Here is a 15,501-nt window from a genome sequence, read left to right on the forward strand (position 1 = left end):
AGCAGGGAAAAGTATACACAGGGAGGGGATAGAGGTAGTGTGGCTTGTTCACTCATGAGTACACTCGTTCCTAGTGTGCAAGGGATTTAATGTCTCTTCTGCATGTAGCTACGTAGATGCTTTATACGTCCTGATATGTAATTGGCCCAGAGATGAGCAAGTCCCGCTCTCCGGGTGACTCGGATCACTTAGATTCCTCTCCACGAACAGGATGATGAGGGTGATTTTATGACAACAGAAACAGCAACAACAGCACAGCTACAGTTCGGATGCTTCCCAGTTCCTGGGGATGCTTTTCCACGTGGGACATGACACGGGAGTGTCTGTAGATGATATTGCTGACAGAAGTTCCCTTTGGCTTGGAAACAAAAGAAAGGAAATAACTTAGTTCTCGAGGACTTCTTCTGTGACTAGCATGATGCTTGGCGCTCTGAGTGTATGATCTTATTCAATCCTCATAGCTGCCCCTGCAAGCTCTAATGTGGAGCCTCCACCAAGAAAATGAAGCTCAGAGGAGTTAACTGTCTTGCCTAGAGTTGCCTGGAGGAGTTGCCTACAGTTGCTCAGTGAATCGACAGCAGAGCCCGATTCAGATCACTATGAATTAGAGCTTCCACCTGCCCAGGGAAAGCCAACTCTTCATGGTCACCCAGCAAAAATGGAAGCAGGACAGAATCCCAGCCATGTTCTCAAGATGATTCTTGGGTCAGTCAGCCTCACCATTTCCTTCCTGTCCCCCCAGCTTTGCAACAGAATGTCACTTTTCCTCCAACACAATCAAGTGATTATTTATAAAGCAACCCCCAGGTCATTGCAAATCACCAGTTCACAAGCTGATAACGTTGTCCAGAGCCCCAACCAACAACCCCTCAATGGTTCTTTTTAACTTATAATGAGTCCTATACCTCTTCATAAAGATAAAGAAAATAATTTAGAGGAAAAAATAAACTCTAAAAGAAATATATATTCTAGAGTAGTTTTATTAATAACAGATCCAAATTAGAAAAAGCTCCTGTATCCAACACAAAAACATCAAAAAGAATCACATCATTTATATTAAACTAAAATGCAATCTATTATAAAATGAAAGATTACCTCTCATGGAGATCTATGAAAATGAAACCAGTATTGAGCTACAAAACAGAAATCAAAGATGTAATGACCTTTTAAAAGGAAGGTGCAAAATTTACATTATTGTGAAATTATTATTACTATATTTGTTGTGAGTGTCTACCTCAAATATACAAGAGAAAAGAAAATCCAGTTTTACATGAGCTGGAGAACTTGCAGAATTAATCACAATTAAGTAATATGACCATTTCAAAAGAAATACTCTAAGCTTCCATAGCTCAAATATATATTCACATATTTCATTAAGAAAATCTCATAGAAAAATGATCTCAAAGTCAGAAAGTATATATAATCTGTCCTTAGTATATACAGTGCTTATATGGAGAACATTGTACAAATTTATTGATCAAAAAAATTTTTAAAAAGTGGGGAGGGGTGCCTGGGTGGCTCGATTGGTTAAGTGGCTGACTCTTGGTTTCAGCTCAGATCCTGATCTCAGCTGAGGTTATTCTGGGTGAGCCTGACCTAATCAGATGAGACCTTAAAAGTGACTGAATCTTTCCCAAAGGTTCAAAGTGTGAAAGGCATTGAAGAGGGGCCCATGTAGCAGGGACATGAGGGCAGTCTGTAGGAGCTGAGAGTCCCCAGTCAGCCAGCAGTGAGCAAGAACACAGCGATGTCAGTCCTACATTAGGGAATTGGGCTTTGCCAACAATCTGAGGGAGTTGGAAGCTAATGTTTTCCTGTGACCTTCTGATAAGGACACAGTCATTGCCACCTTGACTGCAACCTTGTCTCCTCAGCAGGGGACCAAAATATACTGTGCTTGGACTTCTGACCTATAGAACTGCAAGCTAATGATAGGGCACTGTCCTAAGTCCCTGTATTTGTGGAATTTATAACACAGAAATCAAAAGCTAACGCAGTGGGGAAGGAGAGACAATTCAGCAATATTATCAGGAGAGTTTATTAGCTACTTGGGGAATGTAAGTATGGATTTCTGTAAAATACTTGGTAGCAAAATAAATTCCAGATGGACTAAATAATTGGATGGGGAAAAGTGAAACCATGTATTATCTAAGTAAACACTTCAATGATCTGAGGACAGAAGCATAATTTTGGAGCATAAAAATGACAGAAAAAAAAAACTCCAATACAATAGATTGGAATATACAAAAAGTAAAACTTCTTCAGGAGAAAATAGCAACCCAAATCCGTGGAATTTTTTGCCTCAGAGATAACAGACAAAAATTTGTTATCTTTCCTAGGTAAAGAACACAGAAAAGTATATTAAATATTTGTAAGTGTCTTTGTTTCTGTGTGTGTGTATTCATATAAATATAGAAGAAAAACACCAACAGCTAAACGTTCTCATCAAATATCTCTGGATGATAAAATTATGAGTGACTTTAAAATTTTGTTGGCAGGGGCACCTGGGTGGCTCAGTGGGTTAAAACCTCTGCCTTCAGCTCAGGTCATGATCCCAGGGTCCTGGGATCAAGCCCCACATCGGGCTCTCTGCTCTGCAGGGGGCCTGCTTCTCTTCCTCCCTCTCTGCCTGCCTCTCTGCCTACTTGTGATCTCTGTCAAATAAATAAATAAAATATTAAAAAAAAACTTTAAAAAAAATTTCATTGGCATATTCTATTTCTAGTCCATGTACAATTTCCAAATAGTTTCTGTATTAATGTCATGGATATATACAAATAACAAATATATAACATTTCAACATATAACTACAATGGAATAGAATGCAATGCACCAGGATTAATTATATTTTGCAATGCTTTTATAAATATTTAAGTGCTAAAGATCATGGGAAATATTAGAACATCCCTGCATAGGTATGTGTGGAAACACTGCAAGCATAGATGGTGAAGATGGGAAGACATTGTATTATCCTTAAAAAAGATGTATGAGGATAGTGGGAACAGGGACAACTAAAAATGTCTTCTTTAGACTTTCTGGATTTGATATTTGTCTGTATCTACGCTAAGTGAATAGAGAGAGCGATGGTAGGTTGATACACAGGTAAGTAGGTAGAAGGAAGGCAGATCAATACATACATACAAAGACTTGCTGAGTGCATTCGTATTTCTAAGCTTTCTGTAACACATGACGACAGTGTTGGAGGCTTAAAGGACAGAAGTGGAAGAATCTGAAATTCTCAGATTAAGGCATCAGCAAGTTTGGTTCTTTGGAAGAGTCTCTCCTCGGTTTGCAGATGGGCATCTCCTTTCCTTTCTCTCCCTCCCTTTCTTTCTCTTTCTTTTTTTTTTTTCTTCCTAGATTTTATTTGTTTATTCAAGACACAGAGAGAGAACATACAGGTTCACAAGTGTGGGGAGGAGCAGAGGGAGAGGGAGAAGCAGACTCCCCACTGAGCAGGGAGCCCAATGCGCTCCTGGACTCCAGGACTCTGGGATCATGACCTGAACTGAAGGCAGATAGTTAACTGACTGAGTCAACCAGGCACCCCTCACCTGTGTTTTTTCATACTATCTTCTGCGTGTGTTTCTCTCTATAAGGATACCAGTCATATTGGATCAGGGCCCACCCTCATGGCCTCACTTCAACTTAACCACCTCCTTAAAGACCTCTCTCTAAATGCAGTCCTGCTCTAAGGTACCCGGAGTTAGGTCTTCAACCTATGAATTTGAAGAAAGATGAAATTCATCCCTTAACATTATGTAAAAATATCTCTTCCCAAGTGAGACCATAACACTCAACTTGTATGTTGTCTTTTCTTAAGGTGTGGCCTTTGCAAAATTACTTAGCAGAGTAGTGATACAATTATCGCTATTAACATTAGTTTGACTCTTTCAAGCTTGATTTTGCTAAAGGGGTAAATATCTCTGTGGCCTCATGTATTATGAGGATTCATTGAGATGATGGTCCAGGAGGGTCAAGTACAGCTCCTGGAAGGTGGGACCCCCAAGGGGGCGTGCTTCTTCCCTCCCCTGACACTCTATTGTTGATTCCATGTTTCTTAGGTTTTTCCACGGAAGTCCTCAGCAGCAGTGAAGACAGAATGTGAGGCAAAACCCAAAGAGGGTTTTTCAACATTGTTTTTCTCATATTTCCTTAAAAATAACAAAAATGTTGACCTTTTCCACAATAGATCCATACTTATTAAAATAGAGAATTTCAACTCTTTGTGATGTCGACTTGCTCTGGGAAAACATACAACAGTTACCTCGTGCCCTTCATGAGCCTAGAACTCTATACCCTGCATGCTGGGTCTTGGTTTGAGCCACAGGCTCTGGGAGAGGTAAGACCCAGCGTTTTCCTTTGGTTCTGGAATTTCTCACAGCATGTCTTCAGAAGGGGAACGAGATAGAAAATCAAACAGTAGACTGGTGTTACAAAATCACTGGAAGAAAAGTGAAAAACAAAAAAACAGACAAATATAAAAATGGGCAGGCAGCAATGCCAGAAGGACAAATAACAGATGGACAAACAGAATTACAGAGCTAATGCCAAGGACTAAAAGAGGCAGTAGCTGAGTTGGACAACATTATTGGATATATTCAGATACAGCCAGCATGCGTCCTTGTAGGGCCATGCCTATAGAGAAGTGAGGGAGCACAAGAATGTTCTGGTAAAAATGTATGTCCCTGCTTACTGTATTTATTGTGTTGGAATAGAACTCAGAGGGCCGGGATTCCTGCTTAAGTATTGGTAAGAGGATCCAGTCTTGAAGATTAACCTGCAGTGGGATTTTCCACAAGAGATCCTAAACAACTGTTTCATCTAAAGGCAACCCTGATAGGGTGTGTTCATGACCCTTATGCACCACGGATGACCATCACTGAGCCCAGAGCAACAACATACTATTCTTAGCAAATGAGACGAATGAAACACCCAGACCAGAAGTCCTTTGTTATTTTGGAATGTAGCTCATCCGTATTTGTTCATATAGACAAAGAATTTGCTCTTCCTTCAAGAACAGGTTCCATTAGCTGACTTAAAGTGCCTGGTAATGAATGAGTTCACCTCACTACTGGGGGAAGAGCTGAGTAGATGTATCATTTTCCATGTTATTGAAGTGAAACCAGCTAAGAGAGGAGCCAATGACTCACAGTTAACTGTCTTGAATACCATGAATGCACGCATAAAGTGTGCATGGAGTGAATGCTTATCTGTGTAAAGGGTGGCCTCAGGCTCCTTCCAGAACCAAGATTAGACCAAGATCTCATACAAGGAAAATCAAAAGACATAGATACCATAGGACTGATTAGACCAGCAGTTGACTCACTGTCTTTGTAGGTCCCTCCAGTTAAGAATTGTTTTTATATTTTTAAAGGTCTGTAGAGATAAAGAAGGAGAGAGAGAGAGAGAGAGAGAGAGAGAGATAAGAGTATGTAAAGAGGCCAACTAAGTCATCAAAAACACCTGACCCTAATACAAATCTCCCAGATCCCAGCTTGGATTGGATGATATTTAGAGTGGTGATTATGAACTGTTTATGAGTCTGGCATTGCCCACTTTGGTGGTAAGTCTCCTTGGTCACTGTGAAGAGAAGCATTCTTAAAGCATGCTATCATCACAAGTAGCATTCCTTAATTATCTTATGTGTACTTGTGACAAACGAGGACTTTAAATATGTTAACCAACTAAATTATCACCACTCTTTTTGATAAATACTCTATTTCTCCCATTTTAAGTGGAAACAGTTGAGGACTAGAAAGGTTTTTGATAAATACTCTATTTCTCCCATTTTAAGTGGAAACAGTTGAGCAATAGGAAGGTTATATCCCCCAAACATGTAGGCAGGACATGGTAGGAATCCGGATTTGAACTCTTTTAAATCTGAACTGGTTGAAGCAGTCTGTATTTATAGACATATAAATAGAGATGTCAGGATAGATAAACATATCCTGCAATAATAAATCACTCACAATTTTGGGTGGCTATTAATACAGAGCAGTTATTTCATACATAAACATTAGTGCTTGTGTTATGTGTTCACAGAGGGTCGGCCATAACTCTACTCCAGGTGGCTTGTTTCTGGAACCCAGGATGATGATGTAGCTTCTATCTATCACCAGCCATGTAGCAGAGGGAAAAGAGAGAAAATCCTGTCTTGGTTCTTGCAACTTTTGCCTGGATATGATGTCCCTTGGGAGGGACAGTGACTACCTGAGATCTGCTTCACTGCCTGCTATAGAACACTGAACAGGTCTCCCACTCAGGCCCCAGTATCCTAAGACTTCAGCTAGAAGCCCTCAGACCACTTTATAGATACCTGATTCCTCTTCACTGTTCCTCCCACAATTGTCCAGGACAAGATAACATCAGTCAATGGTAGCATCTCACTCCTTCATCCACTGGAAGCAACACCCCCTCCAGCTGTTCCTGTTGTTTAAATCTGTATTAGGTGTCTCCAGGGAAACAGAACCAATATATTTGAAATATATAAATGTAATATGTCACATATATATTATGTATATGTGTATGTAATAGGTACAATAATAGGTAATATTTATGTCATTGATAAATGATGAATACATGGAGAGAGAGAGAGGAGAATTTATTTTGAGGAATTAGCTCATGTGATTGTGGTAGCTGAAAAATCTGAAATAATCAGGCAAGTCAGAAGGCTGGGGATTGAGTAAATTGATGTTCTGGTCTTTAGTCCAAAGAGTCCTGCATCAGACTCCCTGCTTGGCAGGGAGTCTGCTTCTCCCTCTGACCCTCCCCCTTTTCATGCACTCGCTCTCTCTCTCTCTCTCTCTTTTCTCTCTTTCAAATAAATAAATAAAATCTTTAAAAAAATGTTTTCAACTGGTTGGATGAGATCCACCATATTATGGAAAGTAATCTGCTTTACTTAAAACCAAGCAGTTGTATATGTTAGTCATATCTAATGAAAGGCTTGATAGCACATCTAGATTGACTAGTGTTTGACCAAACAACTGGGTACCACAGCCTAGTCAAGTTGACACATAGAATTAACCATAACATTCAGGACTACGTCTCAGTGTGGAAGTCCTTCCAGCAAAGCTCACATTACCTTCAGTGTCCTTAGCTCTCTGTATTAGTTAACACTAGCTGTGGTGATAAACTCTGACATGCCAATTTGGTTCAGTATGCTACAATTTATTTTTTGCCATGAAGTCCAAAATAAATGTTCTCAGTTGCTGTATGACTCTCCTCCAAGTGGTGATTCAGGGACCCAGTCACCTACTACTTATGGTTTCCTACCTTTAACATACAATTTCCAAAATTCCTGTGCTTGTCTCTATTAAGCCGTCACAAGGAGAAAGAGCAAGGCAAGCTGTTGTGGAAATATTTAATGCTGCTGCATCAGTAAGGAATGGCTACATATAACCTATTGGCTAGAACACAGTCACATGATCTCACCTACCTCAAGGGAGTCTGGGAATTATAATTCAGTTTGTAGGAGGAAAGATGGTGGACAGAATAGGATTGCTGATCTTCTAGCTAGTCTTTTCTTATTCCCACATGCTCCACAGTGATCTTAAATTCTAACATAGCTGTGGGAGTAAGAGATTGCAGAAAGGTAAAAAGCTCTTTCTGTACCTTAGGTTTTTGTCTTGTAAGTTGGAAACAACTCTCTTGCCCGTGATGGGGGGAGTCGATATATAATGGTGATGACTGTGTCCAGTACACACAAGGTGCCCAACATGTCTGTTTGGTTTTAGGAAGTTGATAAAGAGCTCTGTCCTGCTGAAGGTTTAGCAAGGAAATTTCACGGACATTTTTGCTGGTTCTAGGAGGATAAGGAAAGAGTTAAATGTCTCAAGGTAAAAAATTTGCACTTTTTTAGAGCCTGCTTCCAAAGTGCCTCCAAACATCTTTATGGCGGAAGTCTCCCTAACTGAGTCATACACCTTAGAAACTAGCTCATCTTTGTTAAAATGGGTTTCATTTCTTACTGACCCTGTCAACAGCTCTGCAAAGCTAATTTGCTAGTTCAGTGGCTCATCATCAGTTCCTCGTACATGAAACTGACAAAGGTCAACCTTGTAAAAAAAATATTTGATTTCAGATCTTAATCCAAAGAGTTGCAATATATCTCTGCTTCTCTGATTGAATTAACAAGAAATTTACCTAATTGCTAATTCCATATGGAGGAAATGGGTTTTCTGTGCTGGTCTCTATCTTTATGAGACTCCTTTTGGGTGAGTTTTGAGGCCCAGTTTAATTTTATGATCTGTCTATAAGCCAAATTCAACTTGTGGTCAAGGACTTCTGTCATTCTTGAAGGAATGGTATAACATCCTTTTTCACCAGTCAGGTCCTTTCTAGTTTGCTGACCTGACCTTAGTTGCAACATCTACTAACTTTACAATCTTGGCCAAATCACTTGAATTTTCTGAGTCTCTCTCTCTCTTTTTTTTTTTTTTTAAGATTTTATTTATTTATTTGACAGACAGAGATCACAAGTAGGCAGAGAGGCAGGCAGAGAGAGAGAAGGAAGCAGGCTCCCTGCTGAGCAGAGAGCCCGACGTGGGACTCGATCCCAGGACCCTGAGATCATGACCCGAGCCGAAGGCAGCGGCTTAACCCACTGAGCCACCCAGGAACCCTCTGAGTCTCTCTTTATTCCTCTATGAAATGGAGTCATAAAATCTATCTCCCCAGATTGTTTTTAGGGTTTGGTGAGGGTGTCTACAACAAGTTGTTGGTCCACATTGAGTGCTACTTCATTTCTAGGTGTTCTTCCTTGTGCTCATTCCTAGGTGTTCTTGTTAGGTGTAGATCAACTCTCTTAAATCTGTGTCACTCCATTTTGATTTATGAGTTATGAAATTTTATTTGTGAGCAGAAGAAACCAACACAGGCTGAAAATTAAATTGAGGTATTTGGTTTAAGGATATAGTCATGTCTCCCTGAATATCAGGGTAGAAATACAGTCTTGGAGATCCAGCCCTTGGATAAGACAAAGAACAGGATCTGTAAAGCTCAGGGAATGGTCCTTCAGTGCCATATCTCCTCTTCTCTTTATTAAATCCAACTTCTTTTATATCTGCTTTTATATCAGATATACTTTCTTACTTCCACCTGGTGGAAGATATCCAAAGCACAGCTCTGGACGTTTAATGATATTTTTGTTATTGTTGTTGTTAGGAACTCATCTTGTGTGAAATATACTGATGAATTTCAATTCCAAAGTTGATTGGCCCAGCTTGTGTCATCTGTCCACACCTGGCCCCATCCACACCTGGGTCATTTATAAATATGGATGCTGAAGTACCTGCTCTGGACATAAAGAATGCCATTAAGGGGGCACTGTGAATTGAAAAAACACCACAAAGTATGTCTACTACAGTGGGAGTTTCAGGAGTTTATTTTTATCCTAAATAAAAAAATGGGGGAAAATGGAATTTTCCCTCCTTCCCCTTTTGTTTAGAATTCCAAAGATAGGAATAGACAATCCTAGTTTCTGTTACAAGTCATTACAGAATGGACAAACTAGGATTGTGGAAGTAAATGGACCACATGGGTGAGCATACTGAAAGCATCATCTGGAAGCCACTGGAAGCTTAAACACTGAGACCAGCACAGGGAAAGTGTCCTTCACAGAAAACATACTGTGGCAGAATGTGAGAATTTGACACCCAAATTCATCTTTAATACTCTATCTCCAGTGAAATAGGTGACAAATTCTTCTGATTGAGATGGGTGGGCCACTCTTACCCATAGGTCCTTGGCAGAGATATGGGAACTGCTGCCTTGACCAATGATGAGCCTTCCACCAATTCTCAGCAGGTTCTCAAACAAAAATTCCTTCACACTTGCTAAATTAATTGAGGGCTTTATTTTCTCTTTCCTATAAGAGGAACTTCAATCCCATTTATGTGTGAGACATAATGTTACAGACACCAATTTTCAAATACGTATTTTCTTTCTGCATATTTTAAGGCATAGTTTTTATTAGAGAAATAAAAAGAAAAACATTTAAACTTGAGTTATCTTGGCAAAAGACAGCATTTTACAGATATTTCTTGATAAAAACTAAGATAGGTGATAGATACATAGATAAACGTATATAACAATAATTAACTTTTAGACAATGGATGAACCCTGACGTTTTAGAGTGTACAATTTTTATTTGCCTTTAATTAGACAACTGCTTTACAGCTATTTTCTTCTCAAAGTACATTTCATATGTTATTTAATAATCACAAGTCCATTAGGTAGAGAATAGTATTCTCATTATACATATTTAAAAATATCGAGGTAAGGAAGTTCAGGTAATTTGTCTGAGATCTGGTAACTTACCTTACCAGAGGTAATTTAAGGTGTGAAACTATTCTATTGGACAGTGAGGAAGGGGAGGTGGGGAGTTGGTTCAAGAATACATGCTCCCTTAGGTAATAAAATAATTGACTACTGTATTGTAAGAATATCAAGGTTATTTATAAGCACAAAACATCTTTCCAGGCTGTTCTCAAAGATCCTAAACATAAGTCTTTTTTACAAGAGAAAATGAAACCCAACTTTGATTCATGACCAGGGCAAGTAAGAGATATCAGATGTACCATCACAAATAAAATGAATAAAAATAAAATAAAATAAAATATATAAATCAACAGTTTTCAAGTACTAGGCATGAGATCATGATGGACAGGGAACTCTGAGATATATGCAAAGCAAGTGAGATGTAGCCTGAGTTAATCCCAGTTTATTGCTTAGAGAGTTTCCAGGCCATGGCAGAGGAAGAAGGAACCTGCCAGAGCTTGGCAGTCTTCCTAACTTGAAGGAATATTGGTGGGAGGCCAAGGTAGAGAAACTACATGGGGCAGAGTATCAGAGAGCAGAGAGCTGCACAGAGAGTTCCGAAATCCATAACAGTATCCTCACATACACAGCTGAGACAGTTCATCATACGCCTGTGAAGAATCTGAACAAGACAGGGAAAGAATAACCAAGAATGATCAGAGGAAATAAGCCCTACAATTCACATGGGGCTGAGAAGAGGGTTTGTTCCCATTGGCTGGAGTGAAAAAACTCATAATTCATGGGACATCAGGAAGAGTCATCAGGTTTTTTCCTTAGCAGTAGGACCAAAATTAGACACAGTCTAAATGTTACTCTGGTCTTGCCTCAATAAAGCTTAAAAGCAAGGTCCAAAAGAATAAGAGTTGTTTCCAAGTAACTTAACTACATCTCAGAATAACAGTTAATATTTATGAGAATATAAAATATCCATCACTCAACAAGGTAAAATTAATAGTCTCTGGCATCTAATAAAATATTACCAGACGTTCAAAGGAGAAGGAAAATGTGAGTCTTAATGAGGAGAAAAATCAATTGATTGAAACAGATTTAGAAATGACATAACTGATAGAATTAGTAGACAGAATATTAAAACAATTATTATAATTGTTTTTCACTGATTTCATATGTTTAATAGTCTAGAGCAATAAAGGAGCATGTTAAGATATGGACCATATGAAAAAGAAAAGGATCAAAATAAAACAACTGGAGACGAAAACTATACCACCTCGGATGGAAAATATGTTGCATGATATGAACAGATCAGATGTTGCAGAAGAAAAGATTAGTAAGAGTGAAGATGTAATCATAGGAAATTTCCAAAATAAGACATGAAAAGAAAACAGAAAAAAAGAAACAAATAAAATATTGGCAGTCTGTGGGATAATTTCAAATGACCTAAAATATATGCAATTAGAGTCTTAGAAAAAAAAAAGCATAAGAATAGTCAGAAAACTAACAACTGAAATTAAAAAAAAAATACTATAATTATATAGATCCAAGAATCTCAGTGAGCTCTAAGGAAAAGGAATCAAAACCAGAAATTAGAAGGACTCAAGAACAGAAATAGAAATTAGAAGGTATTAGAATTGAATGAATATTAGAATACAATGTATCAAGATTTGTACTATGCAGTTAAAGCAGTACTTAGAGGAAAAATTACGGCACTAAAATGTCTATGTTAAAAAAGAAGAAAGATCTCAAATTGGTGAATTCACCTTCCACCTTGAGAAACTGGAGAAGTAAAATTAAACCCACATTGAAATAACCACACACCATAAATGGATAATATCTCAATCCAAGTGATGTATGCAGTCACTTTTTTTCCATGCGTACACAGATAGAAACACACAATTTGGACCTATACAGTCAAATCCTGGCCCTAGCACAACTTACATTATATTAGGCAAATAATTGTGCTTCTCTGACCCTCATTTTCCTTCCTTATAAAGTGGGATAATGAGGCTGGATCTTGAAGACTGGTTGGGTGTTCTCTAAGAACAGAACAGATATGGATAACATTCCAGACAAAGAGAAATATATGCAAAGTTATCAGCACCACCAGGAATATGACACCTGAGGCAGGCGTCACTCCTGTAGTTTAATATCAGTTTAGTAAGTATGACCTTTCGAGGGCAGACAGAGGGGGAAGGTGGGGATGATCCTAGCCCTGACCATGGATGGCCCCACCTAGCATTCTGAAGAGAACAGAGAGCTATCCCTGGGCGTGAACTCCAGCGAGGGACATCAACAGAGTCCCATGCTTTCCAAAGACCGCACCTGCAGTCTTTGGATAACTATATCACATGCTTCAACTTGTCATGAAGCCCACATGATTCCAAGGTGAATGAGAGGCTAGAGGATTTTGTTTTACACGATTCAACAAGAAAAATATAAGTTGATATACTTGTTTGTATTAGAAATCTGTTCATGACAATTCATTATATAGGCATATTGATTAAATGAATTATTTATCTTACCTTACAAAAATTCATCTGTAGACTCTCTAAATAAGCCAAAGCTCTCAGATGGGATTCTTTCTTGGAAGCATCCCCCCAGCCTTGGAAGCATTCTTTAAGTGCTTCAGAGCATCTTTTTCTTTTCTTTTGCTCTGATTCACAGGATCCTTAAATATTATTGCCATTAAAGTATGGATGAAAATGCACACATGCATTTTGTGGAAAATCTGCAAGTTCTAGAGTGCATACACACTCAGGCAAAGCACTCGATGGGCTGTTGTTCAGCCAAAATCAGTTAAGTGTAGCTAGAAATGTCAAATTCACCTGCTCTCATTCCTTTCTGAAGAAAGTGACAAATGCCCATCTTGGTCACTGGAGCACAAAATTAGCCAAGTGCCCCAGGGAAGGAACAACTTGGGAAGAAATAAACAAGAGGTCAGAGACCCTGACTCATGTGGGGAATACTAGAAATGGATAAAGGGGGAAGAAAGGTTTATTTGTAATGGAAATCATGCCATCCATGTAGTGAGGTCCCTTTGATTGCCTGGAGATCTCGGAATTTCCCCATCCTAGACACTGATGTGGAACATGGGTGAACTGAAGCTAACCTCTAACAACTCAGAACTGTTTATTTCAGGTCATCAGGGAATACATTGTGTCTTCTGTCTTGTCCATGTTCACGATCACATACAGAATGCAAAGGTGGAGGAGGGCTTCAGGGCTACGCCTTCATTTCCATTCTCTGCATGAATCAGGAATTTCTACCAGCTGTGAATAACAGACACTTAAATAATTTGGAAGTTTATTTATTTTCCATGTATAACAAGCCCAAAGGTAAATAGACTGGGACTAGTCTGGTAGCTCCAACATCATTAATACCTAGTCTATTCTATTATTGTTCCAGCATCCCTTTGCATCAGCGTCTATCATCAAGGAATCCCAAGGCCCAATATGGCTGTTGAAGCACCAGCCATTATGGCAGTATTCCAGGGAGGAGATAAATAGGACCAAACAACAACAACAGAAAAAAAAAAATCTGTTCCTTTTAAGAAGATTTACTGGAAGTCCCATTGAATATTTCCACTTACATCTCATTTGAGGGAACTTGTTCATATGGTCACACTTGGGAGAGGGAGATAGACATTGACAGGAAAATCATCCTCAGCTCAGCCCTTTGGCACCTAGAATAAATACAGGATTGTCTTGGGAAAGAAGGAGAGAATGGGTCTTGGATATTCATTTCATTAGTCAGCTTTGAACTTTAGAGGGCAGACAGAGGGAGCAGGTGGGGATGAACTGGATAATAATAATAACAATAATAATAATTGGATAATATCTATTGTTCATTGACTTTTTGCCTTATAACAAGTGTAGGCAAGCGCTATTGAAGGATGTAGCCTGCTTTTCTGGGCAAAAAAAAAAAAAATGTTTCTTATTTCTAAAACTTTCACAAAAGAGAAAACAAGTGGAGAGGAGGAAGTAAAATAACAACCATAATCCATGCCCCGAAAGAAGCACCATTATTGTTCGATGTCTTTCCTATCCTTTTTTTTTTTCAGTTTTTTTTTAAATTATCACTTGACACATACAATAGCACACAACATTGTATTTTAAACTACAAACAATATTTACGATCATGAAATTAATACTGGTTTATTAAAATCAGAAAATTAAAGTATAACAAAGAAATAGAAATTCAGTTAGTCCATTTCCACATGCAACAGCCACTGTGAATATTGTTGAGTATTTAAGTTCTGAATTGTCTTTCAAACTTTACATTGTTGATGTTATACTGTATATAAGCTGATTTTAAATTATGATCGGTACAAGAAGATTCATAGATCTTATCGGAAACATGATTGGGTATGAAGAAATACAATGATAGATACCATAACTCACTGATTCTAAGACACATATTTTTCTCCTTTTAACATCTCTGAATGGGATGCATCTTATAATTAATGGCATATCATAGTTTAATTAGCATCTTTTTTTTTCTTAGTGGTACATAAAACAATGATACTTCTTAAGATGGATAGCAAATTAGATTTTATTAAAGCAGTAATATCTGTCACTAGATAGTTGATTAGTCATTCAAATTTACTCAAGTCATTCAGGGATTTGGTGTAAGATTTAAAGAAGCAGAAAGTTATTCAGCAAATTCTCTGGCAATAAAATGTGACCATTATTTTGCTCATTGCGCCTTGGTTTTTGGAGAGAAAGAGAAGGAGAATCTAGACCAGGGTATATTGGCAACAAAGCAAGTATGGTTTGGGGTCAGACCACAAACCTTCTGAGAGGAGCCTGAGCAGTCCACTATTTGCAGAGCCATATTCTTCCACTACCAGTTTTCCTTTAACTCTCGTGGTGTGGGGAATCACTGCTCTCAGGTGCTCACATCCTCTCCCTCGCAAGGAATCAGGCACCTCTGGCCATCACCACATGATGCACAGGCCCTTCCCACACAAGACATACACCCTTCCACTCCATCCACACAGAGCTCGGCCTTGGTATTCACGTGGTCCAGCGGTCTAACAGCCGATGTGACATGCACTCTAGCTAGGAAGAAGCTGTGACAACCACTCTGGGCTTTCCTCAGTCTCCTACTTTTTCTGTGTGCCAGGACAACGTGTCTCAATGGGAGCACCTCTCGAGGGTCAGAGCTGGCCTCCAGCTGATCTCCAGCACCTTATATCGATAAAGTTTAATGCGAGAAAAATAA

This window comes from Mustela nivalis, assembly GCF_964662115.1.
Source record: "Mustela nivalis genome assembly, chromosome: 6".
Classification (NCBI taxonomy): Eukaryota; Metazoa; Chordata; class Mammalia; order Carnivora; family Mustelidae; genus Mustela; species Mustela nivalis.